This window comes from Lithobates pipiens, unplaced genomic scaffold, assembly GCF_037356315.1.
Source record: "Lithobates pipiens isolate NorthernLeopardFrog02 unplaced genomic scaffold, aLitPip1_a1.2 Scaffold_1, whole genome shotgun sequence".
In the NCBI taxonomy this organism is placed as follows: Eukaryota; Metazoa; Chordata; class Amphibia; order Anura; family Ranidae; genus Lithobates; species Lithobates pipiens.
The window spans coordinates 57,316,083-57,343,850 of record NW_027507685.1 but is presented as its reverse complement, the minus strand read 5'-3'; the positions used below and the strand labels follow the sequence as shown (position 1 = coordinate 57,343,850).

Here is a 27,768-nt window from a genome sequence, read left to right as displayed (position 1 = left end):
AAGCTGCGGCTCAAGATGTTATATGACACCAACACAAATATACAAAAAAGGAGCTGCGCTAGATATATCACTGCACACTAATTCAACCAAAAATTATAAATGTGCTGCAAAAATTAAAAATAATTCTAAATAATTAAAACCGTGACAATATAATGTAAATAAATTATCAATAATATATGCTATTTGATAATCTAAAAAACATATCGTGAACTTGTTAAATCTTTTGACTGAAACACAACAGTGACAATATAATATAAATTGAATTATCAATACCAATTAGTGAAATATATGCTATTAGTAAGCAAAAAAATATATATATCATGAACTTATTAAATCCTGTGACTAAAAGAAAGAAAAGTCCTCACATAATAGTGATCACGTGAATTAATGTGAAAAACTTGTATAAAAAAATATCCTTATAAGAATCAGTGATTGGTTCAATGATGTTGTAGCACCCAATCCTCCACACAAAATGACATGTGAGAACCTCCACCACGAAATACAGACTGCCGCGTACCAGAACGAGGTGGTCCCTTACTACAGGGGGCCACACTGAGCAGATGGCTATAACCGTAGCCCGGGATATATCTGACACACAAGGTTCTCCTCAGCCTCAATAGAATGGTCCACAGATGGGCAACCACAATTACGTAGGTGGCTGACATACACAGGAATCCTCAACTCCAATAAGGGTAGTTCACAGACTCAAACCCATGGCAAATTTCCCAGAAAATAAATAATAGCGTAAAAAAACCCTTTAAATTTTAATTAATAAATAATAAATAAATAAAAGACAAATGGACACTTACAAATACGAAGATAAATTCAGCATAAAACATGAGTTGGCCGGCCTCGCTTACAGCCCGTGACTTCCCGGGACTATGCGTGTAGTGGTGATGTCAGTACGTCGCTCCTCCTCCCTATGCGTTTTGTCATCAATAGGACGTTGTCACAGGGTACCCGGTCGGCAGTGTGTTTTCGGGTGGAGGTTCTCACATGTCATTTTTTTTAGAGGATTGGGTGTTACACCATCATTGAATCAATCACTGATTCTTATAAGGACATTTTTTATACAAGTTTTTCACATTAATTCACGTGATCACTATTATGTGAGAACTTTTCTTTCTTTTAGTCACAGGATTTATTAAGTTGATGATATATATTTTTTTCACTTACTAATAGCATATATTTCACTAATTGGTATTGATAATTCAATTTATATTATATTGTCACTGTTGTGTTTCAGTCACAAGATTTAACAAGTTCATGATATGTTTTTTCGATTATCAAATAGCATATATTATTGATAATTTATTTACATTATATTGTCACGCTTTTAATTATTTTGAATTGTTTTGAATTTTTGCAGCACATTTATAATTTTCGGTTGAATTAGTGTGCAGTGATATATCTAATGCAGCTCCTTTTTTGCATGTTCATTATTGAAAACAATGTTATCTTTCCCTGTTAAAGTGATATTAAAGTTTTGTTTTTGATGTTATACTTACCTGCTCTGAGCAGTGGTTTTGCACAGAACATCCCTGATCCTCCACTTCTTGGGTCCCACGCCAGTGTTCCTGGCCCCTCCCTCCTGCCAGGTGCCCCCACAGCAAGCAGCTTGTTATGGGAGCACTCATGCTGAGCCGCTGCTCTGCATGTCCATTCACACAGCTTGGCCCCTGACTTCCTTTGAAAATTGATCCTGGGTTGTGCATAAATATAGAAGGGACGTTAGATTGAACTCCTTTGGGGGACTGGAAAGACAATCAAAACACTTACTTCTCCATTGGAAAGCTTTGAAATATCAGATTGTTGTCCAATAAAGTATTCAATGCCATCCCTTGCTCCCTCCAGTGTGACTCCTCTAATAAGAAGTATGATGAGGACTACATATGGAAACAAGGCTGTGAAATACACCACCTGAAAAACAGTTGTTACAGCTTCACTGATTTATTACTATAATTTTATTCTTCATCAGACCACAAAGCACTGCAGGAAATATTATAATATTGAAACAAAAACCATCACAAAACAAAATATCTTTACAGTGTATTTACATTCTTGCAGTCAAATTTTAGAAAACCCAACTATACGTTTGTTATGGGGTTCCTATTTGCAAAGCATACCTAAAAACGAGGGTTCTTCAGTTTTGCAGTCATCTTTACCACAGCGTGACAACTCATGTAAGCACTATCTGCCGTGGCCACTTTGATTGTTTATGTGAAACGCTGATTATTTGATATACATGCGAGTGTGCATTTTTTAATAAAGATACTGTTGATTTTAAAAACATATTTCACTGTGGTATTTTTGATACCTTTGTGAGGTGACCCATACTAGCATTGAATGAGGAAGTATGCTTTGGCGCTGGCCATTGGAGGTCTACATGGTTGTCCTTAGGGTACCGGCTCCCTAACACCTGTTGGAGTTTTCCATCTGATTTGGTAACAGTTCCTTTGGATTGAGGAATCCATCTGATGGCTACCAAATGAGTTTGACCACTCTATAATTTGAGGGTCCACTCTTTCCAGGAAGGGAAATTGCCTGGTCACAGTGGTGTTGTGTGGTTCCTGCTGTCACACTGAAGCTGGTGATGGGATATCCTTTCTTTTTTTGCTGGTACCTCTTAAGGACTTTTCCATGTTATGTTATTTAGTCCTACATTTATCAAGAGCTGCATGTTATTATATAGCGAGCAATATAGTATTTAAATCACTAGTAGCACTACTAGCAATTTGAGCACTAAAGGTCAACAACAGCAGCTCCCATGTTTCTTTAATGACAGGTTATCTTCAGGCAAAATGTATACTATCATGATTAATGATGAGCTTGGAATGTTTGGATGCACTTCCAAACCGATGATGCCAAGCCTGCTGGGAAGCTGTCACCTGTAATCAGGTTTGCTAACCGTCAGTTAATTTATGGACAGTTTGTAAAAATCTTGATTTTTAACAACTGTTTGTAAATATCGGGGACTGATATTTTGTCATGCTGTGTTGACTTTTTAGGTATAAACCAGGCAAATTTCTTGTTATGGGTTTTGTCAGGGTTTCCATAGTGTGTCTATACTGTTTAATTACTTCAGCCCCAGAAGGATTTGCCTCCTTAATGACCAGGCCATTTTTTGTGATACAACACTGTGTCAATTTAACTGACAATTGCGCAGTCGTGCGACGTTGTACCAAAACAAAATTAATGTCAATTTTTTCCCACAAATAGAGCTTTCTTTTGGTGGTATTTGCTCATCTCTGCGGTTTTTATTTTTAAACAAAACAAGAGGGACAATTAAAAAAAAAAAAAAACTATATTTTTTATTTTTTGCTACAATAAATATCCAAAAAAAGTGAAAAAAAATCTTCATTAGTTTAGGCCAATATGTATTCTACTACATATATTTGGTAAAAAAAAATTGCAATAAGCGTATATTGATTGGATTGGGCAAACGTTATAGCGTCTACAAAATTGGTGATATGTTTATGGCATTTTTATTATTTATTTATTCTTTTACTAGCAATGGCGGTGATCTGAGATTGTTAGCGGGACTGTGACATTGCGGTAGACAGATCAGATACTTTTGACACTTTTTTGGGACCACTGACACTTATACAGCGATCAGTACTATAAAAATGCACTGATTTCTGTGTAAATGTCACTGGCAGGGAATGGGTTAACACTAGGGAACGATCAAGGGGTTTAGTGTGTTCCCTAGGTGTGTTTCTAACTGTGAAAGGGATGGGACTCACTAGAAGAGGAGACAGATCGCTGTTCCTACTAGGTAGGAACAGACAATCTGTCTCTCCATCCCTGACAGAACAGGGATTTGTGTGTTTACACACACAAATCCCTCGTTCTGGCTCTCGTGCCTGCCATTGCAGGTGGCCAGTGGCGATTGCACCTGCCAGCCATTTGCATCTTGTCCCCCGCTATGCAGCGGGCATTCACCTGCTATGGCTCTTAAAGGAGCCTCTGTACGGGCTTGGCGATTTGCGCAGCGGTGCCCCTCTGCCATCGTATATCGGTGTGAGACAGTTGGCAAGTGGTTAAATATTGATTGTCTTAGTTTTTAATAGTTCTGTAAAAGTTCAGGTTGTCAGTAAAAAATGTGCTCCGTCAGTAAATTTTCTGTTTTATCAGAAAAACACTGCCTGTCATGGGAAAAATCATTTGCAGTCAAGATTTTTCCCACCACACAGCCGCATGTATAAACACCCTTTGCATACATATAGCTGCAGGGTGGGGAAGGCCTTGGTGCAACTGATTAGCTCATTACAATTGACAGCTACCTGGTGGCCTCACCTATGTGGGTGTATCCAACACTCCCAAGCTCATCTCTAATCTCAACAATAAATACTATTTTATCATGGCAATCAATACTTTCAGGTTAATAACAATGAGAAAATACTATGGTGACAAAAAGTGATGTAATAAAAGCCTTTTTGGCTATTTTCAGTTCTCAAAAGGAATTTACATAGAAAAACCGGTGTGCTGAAATTAACTTCTGTGTGCTTACCAGTGAGACCTTTGCTCTTAGTGACAAAGATGGATTTTGTAGTGTTAAAAAAAAATTGCAGTGTTTATCCAAACGTTTTGAAGACATAGTACAGAGGACAGTGATACTATCCAGAGCTGGATCACCCAAAAGGCAACATAGGCAGGAGCCTAGGGCTCAGTGAATATTTTGGAGGATCAGCTACAACCTCCATGCTCCTGTAGTAAACCAGGAAAAAAAGTTGAAGGTGAACCTACCTGACATTTCATTAGGGAGGATATGTTTGTATCTAGTTGGTATCTGATGGGGTGGATTATGTCAGAACAAACAATTCACACGGAGTGCCTTTCCTATACCTATTGCAATATGGAATATATGGTTTTGATAGGTGCAAAAAATTCACAACCTTCGTCAGTACATCGTAAACACTGTCCTGATTTTGTTATGTTTATTGCACAAGTATAACAAGCACAAATGTATTTTTATGCCATGCTCTTGTCTGATGATGTGGCACAGAAGGACTTTATGTACCAGATCTCTGTGAATGTCTGTGTCCACTGGGTATAGGAATAAGAAAATGTATTTTGCCTTCTTATGGTCTGAGTAAAGATGCTGCCAGTTCCTTCTCTAATGTTTCTCAGATGTGCTATTCTGTTTGCATTACAGAGCAGTAATATTTATATAGCGCATTTAAACCTAACTGAACTTTTAGTTTAAATCAGCAAACCACATTTCTGGTGGGTTAAAACAAATGGTGTTAGAAGTTTTACAGTTTGTTTTCTTAGGAAATCAAATACAACCTGCAAAGCCTGTGTGCTCTCTTGGTGGAAGCAGCAGTCTCTATGCAGCGGTCCAACACACCACCTGCTGAATCAGAACCAGAGCTCCCCAATCATCAGTAATAATAGGCTTAAAGTGATGCTAAATACACACGGTTTAATTTACATTGCCCCTTCTATTTCTGGGTGTGGATGATACCACTGTCATTATTTTACTAAAAAAAACATCCACAGTGAGGATAAAAAGTATTTGAACCCCTGCTGATTTTGTACGTTTGTTCACTAACAAAGAAATGATCAATCTATAATTTTCGTGGTAGGTTTATTTTAACAGTGAGAGACAGAAAAAAAACAAAAATATCCAGAAAAAATGCATTTCAAAAAAGTTATAAATTGATTTGCATTTTAATGAGTGAAATAAGTATTTGACCCCTTCACAAAACATGACTTAGTACTTGGTGGCAAAACCCTTGTTGGCAATCACAGAGGTCAAACGTTTCCTGTAGTTGGCCACCAGGTTTCCACACATCTCAGGGGGGATTTTGTCCCACTCCTCTTTGCAGATCCTCTCCAAATCATTAAGGTTTTGAGGCTGACAACTCGAACCTTCAGCTCCCTTCACATATTTTCTATGGGATTAAGGTCTGGAGATTGGCTAGGCCACTCCAGGACCTTAATGTGCTTCTTCTTGAGCGAGTCCTTTGTTGCCTTGGCTGTGTGTTTTGGGTCATTGTCATGCTTGAATATCCATTCATGACCCATTCTCAATGCCCTGGCGGAAAGAAGGTGGTTCTCTCCCAAGATTTGATGGTACAACTTTTTTTGAAATGCATTTTTTGGGGATATTTGTGTTGTTATTCTGTCTTTCATTGTTAAAATAAGCCTACCATTAAAATTATAGACTGATCATTTCTTTGTCAGTGGGCAAACGTACAAAAATCAGCAGGGGATCAAATACTTTTTTCCCTCACTAAATGTTTCTTTTTCCTAATTGATATACAGCTGTCACATGACCCAAATCTTTCCCAGCCTGTCTGCAGGGAAACATAAGTAGGAGGAACTTCAAAGAGTTTACAACTGCCACAACAAGCCAAGGACTGCAGGTGACCATAGGAGGCATTTAGGGACCAGCTAAGAATAAATGAAAATTGAAAACTAAATACATTATAAAGAAATAAATGACATGGGAACAGTTATCTCCAAAGCAAAAACAAAGACTTACAAGAAATGGTCTTGCACAAAATGCAGAAAATGCAGAACACTCGGGGACTTATGCCGCGTACACACGACCAGACTTTTCGACATCAAAGGTCCGACGGAACGATTCCGGCAGACCATTCGATTGTGTGTGGGCTGCAGCGGACTTTTGATTTGCAAAAATCCGTCAGACTTTAGAAATGGAACATGTTTCAAATTTTTCCGCCGGAACTCAGCCGAACCCAATTCCTACTGAGAAATCCGCTTGTGTGTATGCTAGTCCGACGGACAAAAACAGACGCGAGGGCAGCTATTGGCTACTGGCTATGAACTTCCTTATTCTAGTCCAGTCGTACGTCATCACGTTTGAATCCGTCGGACTTTGGTGTTATTGTGTGTGACCAAGTTCGTTCATTCGGAAAGTCTGTCAGAACTCTGTCAGAACTCCGTCAGAACTCCGTCAGAACTCTGCCGAAAGTCCGTCGGACCTAGTCCCTCGAAAAGTCCGGTCGTGTACGCGGCATTAGAGTCTCCAAGGTAGGACACTCACATATGTAACTACACAATCAAAGACTTCAAATGTATGCATTGATGTTAAAAAATCGCCAGCATTTAAACATTAAAAACAAACGCTTCATACTGAAGTGAGTTTCCCCAAACAGCGGGCGACAAAATAGGATGCTGTGCCAATAACATTCCATATACAGTGTATATATTGGTCAGGGTGTCTTATGCTAGGGAATCTCCTTTTCCCCGGGATGGTGTCCGCTTTTACCGTGCCTCTGTGCGCTTCCCCGAGTCAATCTGTCACCATTTCCAGGCCTTCTCCTCAGCTGTCTGCCACTGTTTTTCCTATGCCCAGTCCTATTGTTATCTCTGAGGTGAATGATTTCACTCCAGCCACTAGAGGGGGTCTATTGTGCCCTTTCAAAATTGGAGCATTTGGACCTAGCGGCAGCTCAGAGGGCAGAGGATATGACGCCAGCGGCATATGCCCAGTGCGGCTTTCATCCTCTGCATCTTGCCGTGCTGATTGCTGGCTGGATGGGAGGTATTTAAGGCAGCTTTTTACGTCCATTACACACTGCTGGAACTACAGGGACACGTTCGTTATTGCAGGACATCGGATATTGGTTTTTGGAAGAAAGTTTTTCTATATATTTTATGTGATTGGCGCAGCATCCTTCTTTGTCCCCCACTGTTTGGGGAAAGTTACTTCAGTATGAAGCGTTTGTTTTGAATGTTTAAACGCTGGCGATTTTTTAACATCAATGCATACATTTGAAGTCTCTTTGATTGTGTAGATACATATGCGAGTGTCCTGCCTTAGAGACTCTAAGTCCCTGAGTGTTCTGTATTTTGTGCAAGACTATTTCTTGTAAGTCTTTGTTTTTGCTTTAGAGATAACTGTTCCCAGGTCATTTATTTCTTTATAATGTATTTAGTTTTCAATTTTCATTTACTCTTAGCTGGTCCCTAAATGCCTCCTATGGTCACCTGCAGTCCTTGGCTTGTTGTGGCAGTTGTAAACTCTTTGACTACGCTGTAGTGTATACATTTGTCTCAAATCCTGGGGTGAGTAGGGATGCATTTGAGTTTAATATGGACATGTATGTAAATCCAACCTCTTTGTGTTTTTGCTGTTTTTTTTTTTCTGCTCTTGGTGTTTTAAAAATGCTTTATATTGATATCAATGTATATTTTTTTCTTTATTAGAAGGTTTGTGCTTCAAGTAGACAGCTCCCCCCGGGGAAGCCCAGATTGAGGGCGAAACATGTTGAGAACTCCATCAAATCTGCTGTATCCATAAGGATTGTACTTTATGTACTTGTTGTGGAATTGTTTTTAGACAATTCTTTAATCGTTGTGTAGCGCTGGCTCCTGACGAGCATGCGCTATATGTTTTTGAAAATGAATATTCCTGAAACCACAGTTGGGTTTTAGGACTCATTTTACCAAATTATGGTTTCAGTACCAGTCCAGCTGGGTTGCACTGGGTTCTCCTTGACCGCAGGTGTCGCTGTCACCGCCCGCAAGTGTGAGAAAGCAGTTTAGCTGGGTGTATTGAATGCCATGTTTTCTCTAGGAACCAGCCCAGTGGGAGTGTTCTTCTGCTGTGCATTCTGGGAGGTGGTATTTAAGGTACTGACATCACATGCTTCTGGGTTCTGTCCCAGAAGATATTTCTGGCTGTTTGGTTCTGGTCCTCCTGACTGGCCCCCATGGCCCTCCTGGCCTGGGGTGCAGATCTATGCATTTTCCAAGTCTCGGGGCTGGATAACCCGAGGCGAAGCAACTGCAGGGACAGGCCTGAATGGATATCGGGGCCGGCGATTCAATGGTGGCCCAGCAACTGGAGAAGCATCCCGGGGGAGGACTCTTCAGGAGAAGGCCATGCGCAAGGCTGGTTTCTCTGAAGGAACCTGGAGGCTCAGTTGAAGGACACTTAATGGATCTACACTCATACGGTATCGCCGGATAGGCTGAGAGATACCGGTACCATATGATAGCTCTATAAATGCGTCCATGTCCCTCAGTTATGCACAAGTCTGTGGCAGAGACTTTTCTCAAGTATTCTACATTCAAGTCTGTGGCAGAGACTTTACTTTACTTAATACCCTACCGGCTGCTAGGCCTAATGAGAGGAGGTCTATCTGGGGGTTGTGAAATCCAGCTGTGAAACGGTTATTCTCTGGATTTCTGCTATAAGAGACTTTTAAACTTTTGCAGTCCAAAGTACCTGAACTTTCTCCTGACCCTCTACCCTAAACTGAAATACTCTGTTTCTATTCCAAATAAATAACCCAAAAAGAAGAGTCAGTGTCAGTTTTCAAATTTCTTTGGGCCATCTACCACAGGAAACCCTAGACGGAGACAAGGTAAAGAAGGTAACGGTAAGCCCAATAAAACCAGCAGCTTGTAATATACTTCCTTGGATCAATGTATTAGTACATGCACCTTAAAAATCCCACAACTACAGTGGTGTGAAAAAGTGTTTGCCCCCTTCCTCATTTCCTGTTCCTTTGCATGTTTGTCACACTTAAGTGTTTCGGAACATCAAACCAATTTAAACAATAGTCAAGGACAACACAAGTAAACACAAAATGCAATTTGTAAATGAAGGTGTTTATTATTAAAGGTGAAAAAAAATCCAAACCATCATGGCCCTGTGTGAAAAAGTGATTGCCCCCCTTGTTAAAACATACTATAACTGTGGTTGTCCACACCTGAGTTCAATTTCTCTAGCCACACCCAGGCCTGATTATTGCCACACCTGTTCACAATCAAGGCATCACTTAAATAGGAGCTGCTTGACACAGTAAGGTCCACCAGAAGATCCTTAAAAGCTACACATCATGCCGAGACCCAAAGAAATTCAGGAACAATTGAGAAAGAAAGTAATTGAGATCTATCAGTCCGGAAAGGGTTATAAAGCCATTTCCAAAGCTTTGGGAATCCAGCGAACCACAGTGAGAGCCATTATCCACAAATGGCGAAGACATGGAACAGTGGTGAACCTTCCCAGGAGTGGCCGGCCGCCCAAAATTACCCCAAGAGCGCAGCGACGACTCATCCAAGAGGTCACAAAAGACCCCACAACAACGTCCAAGGAACTGCAGGCCTCACTTGCCTCAGTTAAGGTCAGCGTTCATGCCTCCACCATCAGGAAAAGACTGGGCAAAAATGGCCTGCATGGCAGAGTTCCAAGGAGAAAACCACTGCTGAGCAAAAAGAACATCAAAGCTCGTCTCAATTTCTCCACAACACATCTTGATGATCCCCAAGACTTTTGGGACAACATTCTGTGGACCGATGAGACAAAAGTGGAACTCTTTGGAAGGTGTGTGTCCAAGTATATCTGGCATAGAAGGAACACTGCATTTCATAAAAAGAACATTATACCAACAGTAAAATATGGTGGTGGTAGTGTGATGGTCTGGGGCTGTTTTGCTGCTTCAGGACCTGGAAGACTTGCCGTGATAAAAGGAACTATGAATTCTGCTGTCTACCAAGAGATCCTGAAGGAGAATGTCCGACCATCTGTTCGTGTACTCAAGCTGAAACGAACTTGGGTTCTGCAGCAGGACAATGATCCTAAACACACCAGCAAGTCCACCACCGAATGGCTGAAGAAAAACAAAATGAAGACTTTGGAGTGGCCTAGCCAAAGTCCTGACCTGAATCCTATTGAGATGTTGTGGCATGACCTTAAAAAGGCCGTTCATGCTCGAAAACCCTCTAATGTAACTGAATTAGGACAATTCTGCAAAGATGAGTGGGCCAAAATTCCTCCAGGACGCTGTAAAAGCCTCATTGCACGTTATCGCAAACGCTTGGTTGCAGTTGTTGCTGCTAAGGGTGGCCCAACCAGTTATTAGGTTTAGGGGGCAATCACTTTTTCACACAGGGCCATGATGGTTTGGATTTTTTTTCACCTTTAATAATAAACACCTTCATTTACAAATTGCATTTTGTGTTTACTTGTGTTGTCCTTGACTATTGTTTAAATTGGTTTGATGTTCCCGAAACACTTAAGTGTGACAAACATGCAAAGGAACAGGAAATGAGGAAGGGGGCAAACACTTTTTCACACCACTGTATTTCTATATCTATTCAATTTAGGGGTGTGGTGCTATTTTCACTGGTTTGTTTGTGGTTAATAATTTATCCTATGTCATGCAAATGTTTTACCTACAATTATATCAATGATGTCATTGTAATTACTAAAATCACATTTTGGATGCTGGTATTTAGCAGAGTTTTCCCTGCAGTTAGGCTGCTTTCACACTGATCAGTTTTTGATGTCTTCCCATTGACGAAAAAAAAAAGAATAACAGAAGAAAAATGCATCTCTTTAAATCCTATGTAACTGTTCACACCTGTCAGGTGCATTGCAGTTGTGGTTAAAGTCCTGCTAGCTGCATTTTTGATGCATGTTTGGTGCCTATTTCACAGTAAAGTGTTTTTTATGCGCTTTTATTCAGGTGTGAAGAGTTCCATTTAAAAGGATGTATTTTCCTTCCACAAAAACTGATCGATGTGACAGCAGCCTAAAGTTAGTACACAAGTCAATAGCACAATAGAAATATTTACCTTTCCAGAGGATTTTATTCCTTTGAAGAGCGCAGCGGCAGTTATAATCCATGCCAGTAGCAGACATAATGCTAGGTGCCAAACCACTTGACCTGTTTCATCTATACCACTTGATCGCTTCAGAGCTACTTTACTGAAAATACAAAAACATTTGCTCAAATATCCAAGAGTAACATATTTAACTTGCTCCCAAAAATTCTCTTTTTTTCGTTTCTACTTTTTTAGCCCCCCAGAGAACTGAACATAAGTTAAGGCATAGAAATGAATGGAAGAGGAGTGCTATGGCTTTTAGAAGGCGTCACAAGAAACCTTACAGTTCCACTGAAATGCAGCCATTCCCTCTTTCTTTTTTAGTAGTGTAATGCAGTGGTGGTTTTATTTTTTGTGTGGGGCGGCAAACACTCCACCCGATGCCACCCCCCCAGTCAGTTGGGTCACAGGCACCCCCCCCACTTGGTTGGTCACCAGCCCCTTCACTTATCCCATCTAGGTGTCTCCTCCTGGTGCTTCCTCTCCACTGTCCTCCAGTGTCTCCTCCCTCCCTTCATCTCCAGGGCAGCCAATGGGATCGCTTCTCCTCTCAGCCAATCGGGTGACGGGTCTAAGGACAATTTGCTTTTGTCACACAACTGGGTGGGCTCAGGGCGCAGAACTCACCCTTTTTTGAAGCCTATTAGAGCCTCTGGGTCTAAAAAAATTAATAAAAATACATTCCTATTGGAATCCATGCGTCCGGCACCCTGCATGTAGATTAGGGGGCTGGACGCATGGATTAGGGGGGTGGCACCCCTGCGCCCTGCATTATGGGCTGCCACTGATATAATGTGTATAGTGAAAGGGTAGCTGTGCATGAAAAGCAGACTATATATTGATATCATTAGCAGGACATTCTGGCTTTTCTTTAAATATCAATGTCATTTGTTCATGTGAAGCCCACAAGCACTATCTTCCTGATTACGGTGCTGCTGCCTGACCAGCATGCACTGGCCTGTTCTTGTGCATGCGCAGTAATGCGCCACAGAGGCGCTGTAAAGTATACAGGTTGCCATAGCAATGGGCGGCGGTGTTGAAAGTGCAAGCCCCGTTATGACAACCTAGCCCTCGGCGCAGCCCACTGACTCCTGGGGAATGACACACATCTCCCAGAAGCAGTAACGAGCAGGGGTACAGGGGGAAGTGACGTCAGGGGCCGAGGTGATGAAGGAGGCACATTTTGAGGGATCACATAGCAACAGGCATAAAAAGGTGAGTAAAAAAAATGTCTCCAAATGTTTTTCTTTTATGCACATTAATGAAATTTTTTTTTTTTTTGGGTGAACTCCATTTTAAGAGTATAAGCAATCTATGCGTGCTTCACTTTAGCTGCCAAAATTATTTTATAAAAGATTATTTCATAAAAATTATACAATATACCAGTCCAGAGCAAAAACTTTTACAGATGATGACAGGCAAAATAATACTTCACAAGATACATTTAATAAAATAAAGTAATTTTAATTATATATTTTATATAATTTTATATCATTTTAATATTTATTTATTAGTATTTAATATAATTTTTTTAAATATTGTTTTTATATTATTTTTGTATAGAGGGATGCCCCTTTTATGAAGGGTCAAGTGCACACATTCGCCACATTACGTCAAAATCTTTGTGGAAGAATAATCCTATCATAGAAAACAGGCATGTGATAGATCACATGCCTGATGAAGGGGTCCTGCTCAGCTCCGAATTGTTGCACTTTGTCTTCTGTGATGTGATCATTCTTCCACAAAATTTTGGATGTAATTGATAATCCATGGTGTGTTATATATGTGCATTTAATCTGTGATGTCTCCAATTCCAGCTGGTTGTTGCTGCACCTCCCACTACTTCTAAGGCCTTATCCAGGAAAATGTGCAATGGGAATATTGATACTACCTTCTGTCAAGGGGACATGGGTCTGTTGCCCCTTTTTGCCCCCTTATAAACCTGGCGGCTGCCTGAGATCCTGCTCAGAGATCCCACCTAGTTCATATATTGGACCAGAGAATTGTTAGTGTATATGCTGTGTACAAGAGAGGAGGAAATAGGTCTGAGTAATTTGGCAAGAAACAACTGGGAGGGCAGTAAGGCCCTATTCACATGAAAGGTCTGATCAGGTTTGCCTGTCAGTTTTCTTATGGACCTAATTGGACCCTCCATTCACCCCTATGGACTAGCAGGTGTCCGTTTACACCTGCCTACCTCCAATCCAATTTGGTTCACAAAAAAAAGCAGAAGGGTTCCGTCCCCCTTTGTCTAAGTGAATCGGATAAGAGGGCAGTCTGGTGTAAATGGACAACGGTTGCATTGGAATCTGCCCTATGTGAAAAGGGGCCTTATGGTCAACTCAGAACTACACATACAGTTTCCAAGGTTCTGTGGTCTCGTCTTAAAGCCAGAATATCACACACGATGTAAAAAGTTATATATAAAACATATGATCATTTGTTTCATGCGTTACTCAAAATAAAACCTAAAAGTCCAATTGCTGATCAAGAAAACACAAGCAATGGATCAAAGTAATTACATTTATTAATTTAAAGCATTGAAGTGACACAAAACTCTTGTTTTAAAAAAAATCATATTCAGGTATATATTCTTTACTCAAAAAATTAACTTCTATTGCTCTCAGCCTCCACTAAATCTCCAAATTCCCTTTGCTACTGATGTGGGTTTGATGGCACAGCCCCACTGAAAGGAAAAACTTTTTGAGTTGGGCTTTAAAACTTTTGGTATTCTGTTCACTGTTTGGTCCTAGGAAGTGATGATGACCTTACATGATCCGTCTACATGGATCTCTTAAATAAAACGAAGTAACAAGTTAATTTCTGCTTTCAGAGCATCGGATGTCATGAACAAATAATCCCAGGTCTTCCTGTCTCTGTGACTTAAAATTTCCTCCAGGCAAAACTGAAAATATACAGATGAAATACATACAGAATACGGGAACTGTTTTACCTGCCAAAGTATTAGTTTTTCTTTCTTTTCAGTTCTAAGATTTACTCTGCTTTGCTACACAGCAAAGCCCTAGACTGGTGGAGTGGCAATGGCTCTGCATGCCCCATCCAAATGCAACACATACATTAGTACAATTGTGTAGTTTTTTGGGACAAAATATCTTAAATTACATATACAGATACTCCTCGTTTAACGACCGCTCGGACTTACGACCAGCTCTCCCAACCCGCGCAGGACGACTTCTTGGACTTAAAATCAGCTCTCCTGACCCGCACACAGGACGTCATATGGAGATGAAATTTTTTAGGTTTGTGTGTCTCCTTCCTATGCAGACTGACCTGTGAGCAGAGCCCTCACCTTTTTATTACAGCACATGGGAGAGAGCAGAGCTCATAAAAGACCAAGAAACTGCAGAGGCAGGTTTTACCCCTTCCCAGCCTGGGCAGTCTGATTCTTTTGCTAACAGAAAACATTCCCCTTGTAGGGGAATACCTTGTCTACATGCTGACTAACCTGTGTAAGAAAGATGTATTTAATAACTTAGTTTCAGGCTGCTCTAATCAGGTCATTTGATCCCCTGTGTAAGCCAACTGTGGTTACAGAGTAGAGGAAAGAACTTTCCAATAGCGGATGGGTCTTTGAAGCCTGTGGTTGACGTTACTGCTCCAGACTTAACTAGCCATTGTTGTGGAGCTCTTCTGGCTGACACAGGGATCACGTAAAAATAGGTAAGTATAACATCTTTCTTACACTGTGTAGTTAGCAAAGGTGTTAGGACAGATGAGAGAACAGTTTTAAGGCTAACTGGGTGTAACTTGGAATTCCACTTTAAATTCGGAGGAAAGTATTTTACAAACTTATAATTGTTTCATATTTGATAGGCAGGCAAATACTCCCTCCTAACACCTATGCTAACTAAACAGTGTAAGAAAGATGTTATACTTACCTATTTTCAGACTGGTACAATCTGGTCACGTGATCTGGCTCTACAATGCCAGCCAGTGTGGTTTCAAGGGAGAGAAGGGAGCCCTGATAATAGATGGTCAAATCAAAGCCTATGGGTGACATCATGGCTCTAGGTTTTACTAGCTGTTGCCAGAGCAAATTTCAACCTAATTTTTCCCAATCTGAAGGTCATAGCTCAAGTTTCATTGGCTGGGGGCCTAGCCAACTTCTCAGATTATAGGTCAGATTGATTGAGTTTATCATAGAAAGGCCAGGTTATACAACACATTAATATAAGCAAAATGGAAATTTAAGGTGGGGGGCTGTGATTTAAGGGAGAGTGAAAAGGGCAAGCTTCTAAGCCCTTGTACACACGGTCGGAGAATCTGTCGGAATGAGTCTTATCGGACCATGTCGTCAGATAATCCGACTGTGTGTGGTATGCATCGGACTGATTCCGTCCGAATCTCTGTCCGACCCAATTTTCTAACATGTTGGAAATATTTCCCGACCAACTGGGCCGGACGGACCTAATCCGATCATGTGTAGAGCATTTTCATCGGACCAAGTGCCACGCATGCTCAGATCAAATTCCTACATCAAAGCTATTGGCTACTAGCCTGAATGTAGTCCCATCGTAACGAAAATTACGTCATCACGTTCTGAAAGATCGGATTTTTCCCGACTGTGTGTATGCAACAGTTTCGGACACAATTCGTCGGACTAAATCCGACGGGCAAAATCCGACGGATTTGGTTGGCAAAATCTCCGACCGTGTGTACGTGGGCTAAGAGTATAATAGCTATCATTCATCTGACTATTTTTTGTCATTTATTTTTTGTCCTCTGTCACCTAACTCAACCTCGCCATTAAAAAAATAAATAAAATATCCATGAAACTTACTCCCAGTATTGCTTGCTTGGTAGCTCTGTTGTGTTGTCTGAAATACAAGTCAGATTTTGTTCATGTACTGAAGACATGTTCATCGTTATTGTAGCATTGTCGAAAGTGACATTGCAGAAACCTGGAAAACAAAACTTTCGGTTCTCATCTAAATTTTCATGATTTATACAGTTATATTATATCATGAAAAAGCCTACTTACCATGTATTGTACCTTGACAGCTACTATCTGCCCATTCATAGCAATCATCCCATGGCAGATAGCTTCGAAATGATGAGAATAAATAAAATAAGCTGTAAGCAATGATAACATTGTAGTATATAGATACAAGGGTTGATATAATCACCATAGTATATCCAACACCTAGGATAGAAAAAGACAATACACTGATTTATAATATTTCTTATCAGAAGGAATATTTATGCAGTATAAAGTAATAAATGAGACTTAAAACGTAAAGCGGTAAAATGTAAAGATACATTTTAAATTGAGTCTAACATTGTTCCTGGAGCTTATGGTTTTCAACATTTTCAGGGGTTGGATGCGTTGAAGGTCTTCCTGAACTCTCGTTATCTTTCAGTGATGTTCTTCTGCTTTCAAATCATGCATGCCACTCAAAACACCTCAAACGACTCATTGTAGCATCACCGCTGTTGTCATCATTGCTGTCCATAATGAAATAGCAGACGTGGTAACTCACATGGTCAAAATAGGAACAGTTGCAGGCTCCCGATGTACACAGGACAATGGGGGAGATTTACTAAAACGGGTGCACTCAGAATCTGGTGCAGCTGTGCATGGTAGCCAATAAGCTGCTAACACTGCTTGTTCATTTAAGCTTTGGCAATAAAACCTGGAAACTGATTGGTTTCTATGTAGAGTTACACCAGATTTTGCACTCTGCAGTTTTAGTAAATAATCCCCAATGTCTTTTGGCACACTGACTCACGATGGTCGGTGCTCCCTGTGACTGTGCGTGCAGCCTTGTGCTGCCATCTATTGGTGGGTTACAAAATTAGTCTTGAAACCTTTTTGATATCATTTATTGTGCTATCTTTTCACATGCTTCTTTTCTAAAATTAAGGTTTTTATAACTAAAATCAATATATAATATCGCATAGCATTTAGCCTACCAGCTTATGTACTATACTGTAATGATGTATAATGTAATATAATATGATTATAATAATAATATGATTTAAGTATAATGTCACTCTTTAAAAATTCAGTAGTATCAAAACGATATTCCCATCGCTCACTTGTTTGGATAAGACTTTAGGAGAGACGTCACAGATCAAATGCACATATTAGCCAGCACACCACGGACCATCATCTACATTTAAATCTTCATTGAAGGATGATCTCATCCCAGAAGACATGTTTGGACATTTAGGACCCCTTCATCACCCATGTGTTAAATGATTGGTGTGGCTCCAAAACATTGCACTATGTGTTCTGTGACGTGATCGATTTGGACATAATTGACGATCCTGGTGGGCTGGCAAATATATGCATTTGATCTTTAAGAATTCTAACACCTCTACCATACTTCTTGTTGGGGTTTCATGCTTTTACATGTTTACACAGAAAAATCTTAGGAGCTGGTTCAAAAGCTCTTGTATTATGATGCAAACAAATTCCCCTTTTGTCTTGAGTCCCTCACAGAATCATGGCAATGCCATGATCATTGATGATCAAATTAGGTTAGTATACCAAAATGAGTTAGGCCCACTTTGAGTATTGCACTCTCTAGTTCCCTAGTGCAGGTTGGTAACCACAAGGGCCTAATAGATATTTGCAAATATTTACCTTGTGTTAATCAGCCTGATCTGTCTTGAATATTGCATTAGGTGGATTGATATTCTTATCTTAATCATTTTAAAACATGAGATTCTTAATAGGAACCCAATATGATAGAAATACCGAAAGCTCCAGAGTTGTTCTGTTTATCATTTTGTCACTCATTGGTTTTGCTGACTCAGAACAAGGATATTGCTATAGGTATATATATATCTATACATACAATGTATATATATATATATATATATATATATATATATATATATATATATATATATATATATATATATACATACATACATATTTATGGTCAGAGCCCTATGACAGGAACAACATAAAGTAGACCTGAAGTGGGCGGTATGCCAAGAGAAGGGGGCATACCCAAGATAAGTGAGTGGATGGTTTGTAGAGTAAGTGTTTTTAGAGGCGTGCCCTGAGAAGGGGAATGGATGGGCGGGTACCACACACTGGAACCAACAAAGACCACTGTGGGTTGTCTGCTTAAATACACCCACCCCAGGCTCCTCCTATAATTTCAGGCCACCACACTGGCCTTCCTATATATATATATATATATATATATATATATATATACCTCACTGTCTGTATGGTTGTTCTGGGCTGGATCAATAACTCATTTGTTATTAAAGTAATGCCTTAACATATTTTCTCTTTGCCAAGTCAGCAATGGCAATTTACATATTTATGTCCTTAAAGATTAATTTTAAATGGTCAAATAAGGTTATAAATAAAGTATACAGCGAGAGATGTGGCAATTACTGACAGTAAATGCAAGATAGATTTGAATGCTCAATAAGTACAATCAGTGGTAATTTTTTTTACTAAGTACCACAATACTTATAAATGTCAACATCTGAATTTGAAAGCTCTTCAAACAGGTTCTACCAGCCTGCTTACTTTTTCAATAAAAGAATACTGGAATATAAAATAGTCTGTAATAACAAAACAATAGATGAATATAAAGATAATGAGGATAGAAAGGTGTATCGCTAAAGAAACAAGTTTGACGTGGTACACAGGAAATATACTGAAACTTATGAAATATGGGGCAAATGTGGGGCCGCTCCTGCCTAAATTCCAATTGCAGGTTGATAATATTACAAGCTGGTTTCGAAGACAGGCTCCTGAGGGTCTATAAGCAATATTTTTATTCCTCCTTAGATATACACTATATTCCCAAAAGTATTGGGATGCAAGCCTTGTAATCACATACACTATATTGTATTGGGACACCTGCCTTTACATGCACATTAACTTTTATGACATCCCAGTCTTAGTCGATAGGGTTCAATACTGAGTTGGCCCGCCCTTTACAGCTATAAAAGCTTCAACTCTTCTAAGAAGGCTGTCCACAAGGTTTAGGAGTGTGTCTATGAGAATGTTTGACCATTCTTTCAGAAGCACATTTTTGAGGCCAGGCACTGATGTTGGACGAGAAGGCCTGGCTTGCAGTTTCCATTCTAATTCATCCTAAAGGTTCGCTATCGTGTTGAGATCAGGATCAGGCCAGTCAAGGTCCTCCACCCCAAACTCGCTCATCCATGTCTTTATGGACCTTGCTTTGTGCACTAGTCCAAATCCTTTGGTGGAGGGGGGGATTATGATGTGGGGTTGTTTCTCAGAGATTGGGCTTGGCCCCTTAGTTCAAGTGAAGGAAACTCTTAAGGTATCAGCATACCTAGACATTTTGGACAATTTCATGCTCCCATCTTTGTAGGAATAGTTTGGGAATGGCTTCTTCCTGTTCCAACATGACTGCACATCAGTGCACAAAGCAAGGTCCAAAAAGACATGGATGAGCGAGTTTGGGGTGGAGGAACTTGACTGGCCTGGCCTGTACAGAGTCCTGACTTAAACCTGATAGAACACCTTTGGGATGAATTAGAGTGGAGACTGCAAGACAGGCCTTCTCGTCCAACATCATTGGTTGACCTCACACATGTGCTTCTGGGAGAATGGTCAAACATTCCCATAGACCAACTCCTAATACTTGTGGACAGCCTTTCCAGAAGAGTTAAAACTGTTATAGCTACAAAGAATGGGCCAACTCAATATTGAAACCTACGGACTAAGACTGGAATGCCATTAAAGTTCATGTACGTGTAAAGGCAGGTGTCCCAATACTTTTGACAATATAATGTATGCGGTGTACCGTGCACCTCTTCATGCAAGGATGCCACATTTAGGTACTGCCTAAGGCAGCTCCATCTAAACCATATTACCTGCCAGATTCAGACACGTATTTCTCCACATGTACAGTATTTCACAAAAGTGAGTACACCCCTCATATTTTTGTAAATATTTTATTATGTCTTTTCATGTGACAACACTGAAGAAATGACACTTTTCTACAGTGTAAATTAGTGAGTATACAGCAAGTATAACAATGTAAATTTGATATTCCCTCAAAATAACTCAACACACAGCAATTCATTTCTAAACCGCTGGCAACAAAAGTGAGTACACCTCTAAGTGAAAATGTCCAAATTGGGCCCAAAGTGTCAATATTTTGTGTGTCCACCATTATTTTCCAGCACTGCCTTAACCCTCCTGGGCATAGAGTTCACCAGAGCTTCACACTTTGCCACTGGAGTCCTCTTCCACTCCTCCATGATGACATCACAGAGCTGGTGGATGTTAGAGACCTTGTGCTCCTCAATCTTCCATTTGAGGATGCCCCACAGATGCTCAATAGGGTTTAGGTCTGGAGACATGCTTGGGTAGTCCATCACCTTTACCCTCAGCTTCTTTATGAAGGCAGTGGTCATCTTGGAGGTGTGTTTGGGGTTGTTATGTTGGAATACTGCCCTGTCTCAGAAGGGACGAGATCATGCTCTGCTTCAGTACATGTTGCCATTCATTGTTCCTTCAATGAACTGTAGCTCCCCAGTGCTGGCAGCACTCATGCAACCCCAGACCATGACACTCCCACCACCATGCTTGACTGTAGTCAAGACACACTTGTCTTTGTACTCCTCACTAGGGATGAGCCGAACATCCCCCGGTTCGGTTTGCAGCAGAGCATGTGAACAGGCAAAAAATTTGTTCAAGCGCGCAAACACCGTTAAAGTCTATGCGACACGAACATGAATAATCAAAGGTCCTAATTTTAAAGGCTTATATGCAAATTGAGTGGCCAGCTCAGAGAAGGAAAGGCTGAGCCCAGCACTGACAGTATCTCCTCCTCAATGACCCTCTCCCTCAGAGGACCACCAGGCTTGAGGGGAAACATCTATGGAAATCACTGAGGAGGACAGGGGCATGTATGTCTGAGGATGAGACCCAAGAGCATTTCTCCGGACCTTACCCTTTCCAATGCACCAGGTACTGTATGCTCCCACGGAACCTATGGGAGTCAACAATGGACTGTACTACATACTCCTCATGGTTCTCAACCTGTACAGGGTGAGGACGAGGCACTGAAAAGTAGACACAAGTATGCATAGTGCTCTCAGAGTTAGGACGTTGAGAAAGAGGGGCTCCAACTCCAGTCTCAGAAGCATCAACCTGAAAGATAAAAGAGAGTAGAGTCAGGATGTGCCAACACAGGAACAGAAACAAAGGCAGCCTTGAGACTCTCAAAGGTCTTAATGGATTCTGAAATCCATCACTGTGGGTTACGGTCCTTTCTGGTCATATCAGTCAGTGGCTTGACCAGAGACGAGCAGTTACAAATAAACTTCCGATAATAGTTGGCAAAGCCAAGAAAACGCTGCAGAGGATGTAAACCCATGAGTCGGGGCCACTGTAGGACTGATGAAAGTTTCTCTGGGCCCATCGAAAAACCAGCAGTGGAAATTACATAGCCCAGAAATGTAACCTGTTCTCAATGGAATTCGCACTTCTCCAATTTACAATAGAGATTTTGCTCTCTTAGTTTCTGAAGCACCGGACAGATATCTGTGTGGTGGCTCTCCAGGGACTTGGAAAATATGAGGATATCGTCGAGATAAACCACCGCACATAACTGCAACAAATCTTGGAGGACATTGTTAATAAATTCCTGGAAAACTGCCGGGGTGTTACAAAGGCCAAAAGGCAATACGAGGTACTCATAATGGCCTGTTCTGGTATTAAATGTAGTTTTACACTGGCCGCCCTCCTTAAGCCTCACAAGATTGTATGCCCCTCTCAAATCAAGCTTTGTGAAAACCATTGCTCCCTTGAGGCAGTCAAATAACTCTATAATCAATGAAATCGGATAGGCATTCTTAATAGGGAAACGATTCAGACCCCTATAATCAATACAAGGCCTCAGTTCACACCTCTTCTTCTTCACAAAGAAGAAACCAGCAGGAGATGAGGATTTGCGGATGAAACCTTGAGAAAATGCGTCTGCAACATACTCCTCCATGGCCTTATTCTGTAAGCCCTTGTACACACGGTCGGAGAATCCGCCGGAATGTGTCCTATCGGACCGTGTCGTCGGATAATCCGACTGTGTGTGGTATGCATCGGACTGATTCCGTCGGAATATCCGTCGGACCCAATTTTCCAACATGTTGGAAATATTTCCCGACCAACTGGGCCGATCGGACATACTCCGTTCATGTGTAGAGAATTTTGATCGGACCAAGTGCCACGCATGCTCAGATCAAATTCCTACATCAAAGCTATTGGCTACTAGCCTGAATGTAGTCCCATCGTAACGAAATTACGTCATCACGTTCTGAAAGATCGGATTTTTCGACAACTTAGTCTGACCGCGTGTATGCAACAGTTTCGGACAAGATCCGACGGACAAAATCCGACGGGCAAAATCCGACGGATTTGGTTGTGGAAATCTCCGACCGCGTGTACAGGGGCTAAGACAGAGAAAGGGTAAACCTGACCATGAGGGGGTATGGCACCAGGTTGAAGGTCAATTGTGCAATCATACAACCAATGTGAAGGCAAACTATTGGATTATCTCATGGTGAAGAGCCCCTACCGTCCTGGACAATGGAACAGTCTCATGAGTCACATGGATAGGCTGTAGAGGTCTCCTGTTTTGAGCCTCAATGACAAGTGTAGTGTCACGCATCTGCAGCGGAATCAAGTGCTTCAAAACAAAGGCAGCATCAATGAACAGGCCAGCAGCCCCAGAGTCGTTTAGAGACTGTATCTTGACAGACAACTCAGTCCAAGAAAGGGTAACTGAAACCAGGAGCTTATACTTCTGGATAACTGGGGACAAAACAATGCCACCTAAGGTCTGTTTGTGACAGGACCTCAAGGTTCGGATGTTCCCTGGATGGGTAGGACAAGACTTCAAAAAGTGACCTGCTTGCCACAATAAAGGAACAATCTCTCCTTCCTCCTAAGGCTACTTTCACACTGAGGCGCTTTACAGGTGCTACAGTACTAAAAATAGCGCTTGCATATCGCCTGTAAAGAGCCTCTCCTGACTCTCCAGTATGAAAGCCCGAGTGCTTTCACACTGGAGCGGTGCACATGCAGGACGGTAAAAAAAGTCCTGCGAGCAGCATCTTTGCCCATTGAAATCAATGGGGCAGCACTGCCAATCTGCCAGCAAACCTTTGCGGGCGGTTTTAACCTTTTTTCGGGCTCTAGCAGGGGTTAAAAGCACCCCGCTAATGGCCGAATAGTGCGCTAAAACGACGGTAAAGCATCGCAAATAAATTACCACGGACACCCCCAACACCCCAGTGTGAAAGTAGCCTAAGGGTTTCTCATCCGCAGAGACACGTGAAGCCCAAGTGCATTGGTTCATCTTCACTGACCGACTCGGTGCCAGTAGGCATCGGAGGTGATGGAGGCAAGGGTGGGACTGCAAAGCTCAGAGACTAATATACAGGAGGCTTCCACAAGCGCTCCTTAAAAAAGAGTCTTTCTCTAAGTGTGGAGTCAATGAGGATGGCAAATGTGATCAACTTCTCCAGCTCAGTGGGTATATCTCAGGCTGCTATCTCCTCCTTGATGGTATCCGAGAAATCATGAGAAAAAACAGCCACGAAGGCCTCATTGTTCCAAGAAACCACTGCTGCCAAAGTACTGAATTCAATGGCGTAATCGGTAACAGTTCTCATACTCTAGTATACAAACTCAGGGTAACTCAAGACAACAGGTTTTTGCATCTCCCATAGAGGGTTTGCCCAGGCCAAGGCTCTCTCAGAAAGCAAAGATATCACAAAACCTACTTTGCTTTTGTCCGTGGGAAATGCCTGGGGCAGCATCTCAAAGTATATCTTAATCTGATTGAGAAACCCTCTGCATTGGACTGGATTGCCCCCAAATCACTGGGGAAGTGGAGCGGACCCAGACATACCACTTATAGAGTTAATTCTCAAGGTGAGTGCCTGCACAGAGACTGGAGCAGCAGCAGGGACAACCTACAACACAGGCTGTAATGGAGCAGCCACAGTGGGAGATTCCAGGTGAGCCGCGCGACTCAGAAGCGTTTGTAACACCATGGCAAACTGATCCATGCGGTGATCCTGCTCATCCAGTCTGGAAAAAATATTACCAACAAATGGATTGACTGCATCTTCTGAATTCATGGCCTTCGCCTACTGTCAGAAACCATGAATCAGACTGAGAAAGAAGTACAGTTAAATCATAAAAAAAAGGTAAACAGAGTGAACGTAGTCAAAACATAGCTTGAGTTCAGGTACCGGAACGGATAGTCAGGCAAGCCAAAATGTCAGGGAGCCAGAGATGAGCGTAGTAGAACAGCAACCAAGATCTGGAGCCAGAAGGAATGGCAGCCAAGCAAGTCTTTAACAGGAGAGCGTCTCTAGAGATGTGACCAATGCAAAGGCAGAGATCATCTGGGCTGGATGGCTTAAGTAGGCAGGACTGACAAGCAGGATATCATCAACAGGTGAGTCACTGTGGAGAGATAGGAGCTGGCAATTAGCCGACAGCCAGCCAGCTCAGAGAAGGAAGGGCTGAGCCCAGCCCTGACAAAAAGTCACTTTTACAGTTGGACAGTAGAATCCCCTGATCTGGCTCAGATCATAGCTATATGAATGACTAGGTGATTCATGTGAGTTTTAACCAACCAATCAGTGGCACAGTTCCTGTCTGATGATAGCAATACTGTGAGTCTCTAGCTAAATCTACAGACAGAAGAACCTGCAGGTGGACATTGGGTCAGGTGTTAGGTAAGCATTGGAGTCTTTTTTTTTTTTTTTTAGAAAGGATTAAAGGTATAGGTCTGTATAAACACGCCATTACTCAACATCTGATGTTTTCAATTAATTAAATTACTTAAATGTTCCCATATTTTACAATAATTAAATGTATACCTATACCAGTAATGACAAACCTTGGCACCCCAGATGTTTTGGAACTACATTTTCTATGATGCTCATGCACTCTGCAGTGTAGTTGAGCATCATGGGAAATGTAGTTCCAAAACATCTGGGGTGCCAAGGTTCACCATCACTGACCTTTACCATAGTTTATTGAAGCTTAACTTCAGGCAAACAGCTAAAATACAGTTAAAACACATATATATTTGGAATAAAAGGTTAAATAATGTTTAATTCTGCCCAGACAGTGCTGTAAACCAAACACTTATGGGACACTGCACAGCAAAATTTGTGGCCTCACTTTTCTATGCAGCTTGGTCACCCAATCACCTCTCAGGCCACTGTTTAGACCAGCTTTTTTCAACCAGGGTGTTCAGATTTCATCAGGGATGCCTTGGCAAAATGCCTAAAAGTTGCTCCAAAATTGTATACAAGTTAGCAAGTGGGCCAAGCCTGCCTTTTAGTTACTCAAAGCCACAGGTTTTCACTTTGAACCATTACAATATTCCAGCTATCGGTGTCCTAGAAATCAATGACTTCATAGGTTGCTAAGGAGGACGTTAAGCGCCTGCACAGCATCCTTGTTTGTCCCAACCCTTACCCTCTTCATAAGCACCAGGGTCACATTAGCTGAGTGAGGGAGAGAAACTGAGGAATATGAGAAACACTGGTGTACTAGCCAGTACCAGTGCACACGCAAGGTGTTTTTGTTTTGCAAGAATAAATTACCTCTAATGTTGGGTGTCCTACATGTGTTGATGTCGCTGCATTATTTAAAACTATTAAGCCCCATACACACTATCAGAGTTTCTGCAGATTTTTGTCTTCAGATTGCCTGATTGCATACACATTGAAACTCCTAAGGTTTGACCTCATATTATATGGTTTTGGTAAATCTGAAGGAAAAAATCAGCAGAAAATCTGAAAATGTGTATGGGGCTTTAGTTATATTTTTTACATTTGAGAATGGGGTGCCACGAGATTGGGCATCTGATTAATCAATCAATTTTTATTGTATTTAAGATAATGCATATAAAATACACATTGTACAATATATGTCGAAATATAAGTAAACATAAGATATCCGGTAAGGAATATTAACTTTCCTATAAGCGTACAATTCATATACTAAACAAGAGATCATTAATACGGTTCATGAAAAGAAAGGCAAAATTAGTTGGTATATATGATATTGTATAAATGTTGGCCTCCCCTAGACACCCCAATGGGTGCTCAACTGTGTCTTGGGGGAGGGTGATGTCGCAAAAGTTGAGTACCTTCAATTACCTATAGCTACAATACATCCATATATAGTACAACAGCAAATTGAAAACACAGTAAAAGTATATTAACCACTTACCACCCGGCCAATGTACATATACGGCTGGGTGGGAGCTCTCTACTTCTGAGAGGACGTTCAGGAACGTCCTTCAGAAGGAGGGGGATCGCACGCGCGTGCGTGCCCGCTCAGCGGCACGATCCCGATGTGCTCATGTCACCCGGACACTGCGCATCTCGGATCGGCAGGAGGGCTCTGTGATTGGCCCTCCTGATCACATTATGGCCGTGTCCAATCACGTTTGTCATGTGATGTAAACAAACAGCCGGTTGCTAGGCAATTGGCTCTCCTCTCCTCACACGGAAGTCGTCGCTGAGGAGAGCAGATCGCTGCGGCTGGCTGGTGATCAGTGAGTATGAGCTGTTTTTACAGCTTTTTACTCACTGATCACCAGTCTAGTATAAACCTACAGTGTAAACACACATGTCACCACAATACACATGTCACCACACATGTCCCCAAAACACACATGTCCCCAAATAATAAAAAGACATGTCCCCAAATAATAAAAAGACATGTCCCCCACATATGTCTCACTAAAATCACATGTTCCAATGATTATCTGCACACATATGTACATGATCATTTGCGTACATATGTCTGTGATCACACAAACCAATTATTATACACTTAATGGAATTTTTTTTACCAAAAACATGTAGCAGAATACATTTTGGCTGAAATTTATGACAAAATGTGGCTTTATTGGATTTCTTTTAAAATAGAAAAAAGAAAATATATTTTTTTTTCCAAATTTCTGCTTTTTTGCGCTTATATCGCAAAAAATAAAAAACGGAGTCGTGAATAAATACCACCAAAATAAAGCTCTAAAAAAAATTTCATTTGGGTACAGTGTAGCATGACCGTGCAATTGTCATTGAAAGTGCGAGAGCGATGAAAGCTGAAAATTGGGCTGGGAAGGAAGGGGGCGAAAGTGCCCTGTATTGTAGTGGTTAAGATAT

At 41.2% G+C, this 27,768-nt stretch overlaps 1 pseudogene across 1 annotated transcript in view; it reads right to left on the bottom strand.

The window, feature by feature from the left end:
• LOC143923765 (sodium- and chloride-dependent neutral and basic amino acid transporter B(0+)-like) overlaps positions 1–27,768 on the bottom strand; it is an 85,768-nt pseudogene that overhangs the window by 39,958 nt on the left and 18,042 nt on the right. The window contains exons 4-7 of the transcript XR_013261781.1: positions 16,592–16,753; positions 16,391–16,511; positions 11,560–11,692; positions 1,780–1,920 (exon numbers count right to left, since the gene is read on the bottom strand). The product of XR_013261781.1 is annotated as a sodium- and chloride-dependent neutral and basic amino acid transporter B(0+)-like (transcript). The remainder of the gene's footprint in view (positions 1–1,779; positions 1,921–11,559; positions 11,693–16,390; positions 16,512–16,591; positions 16,754–27,768) is intronic.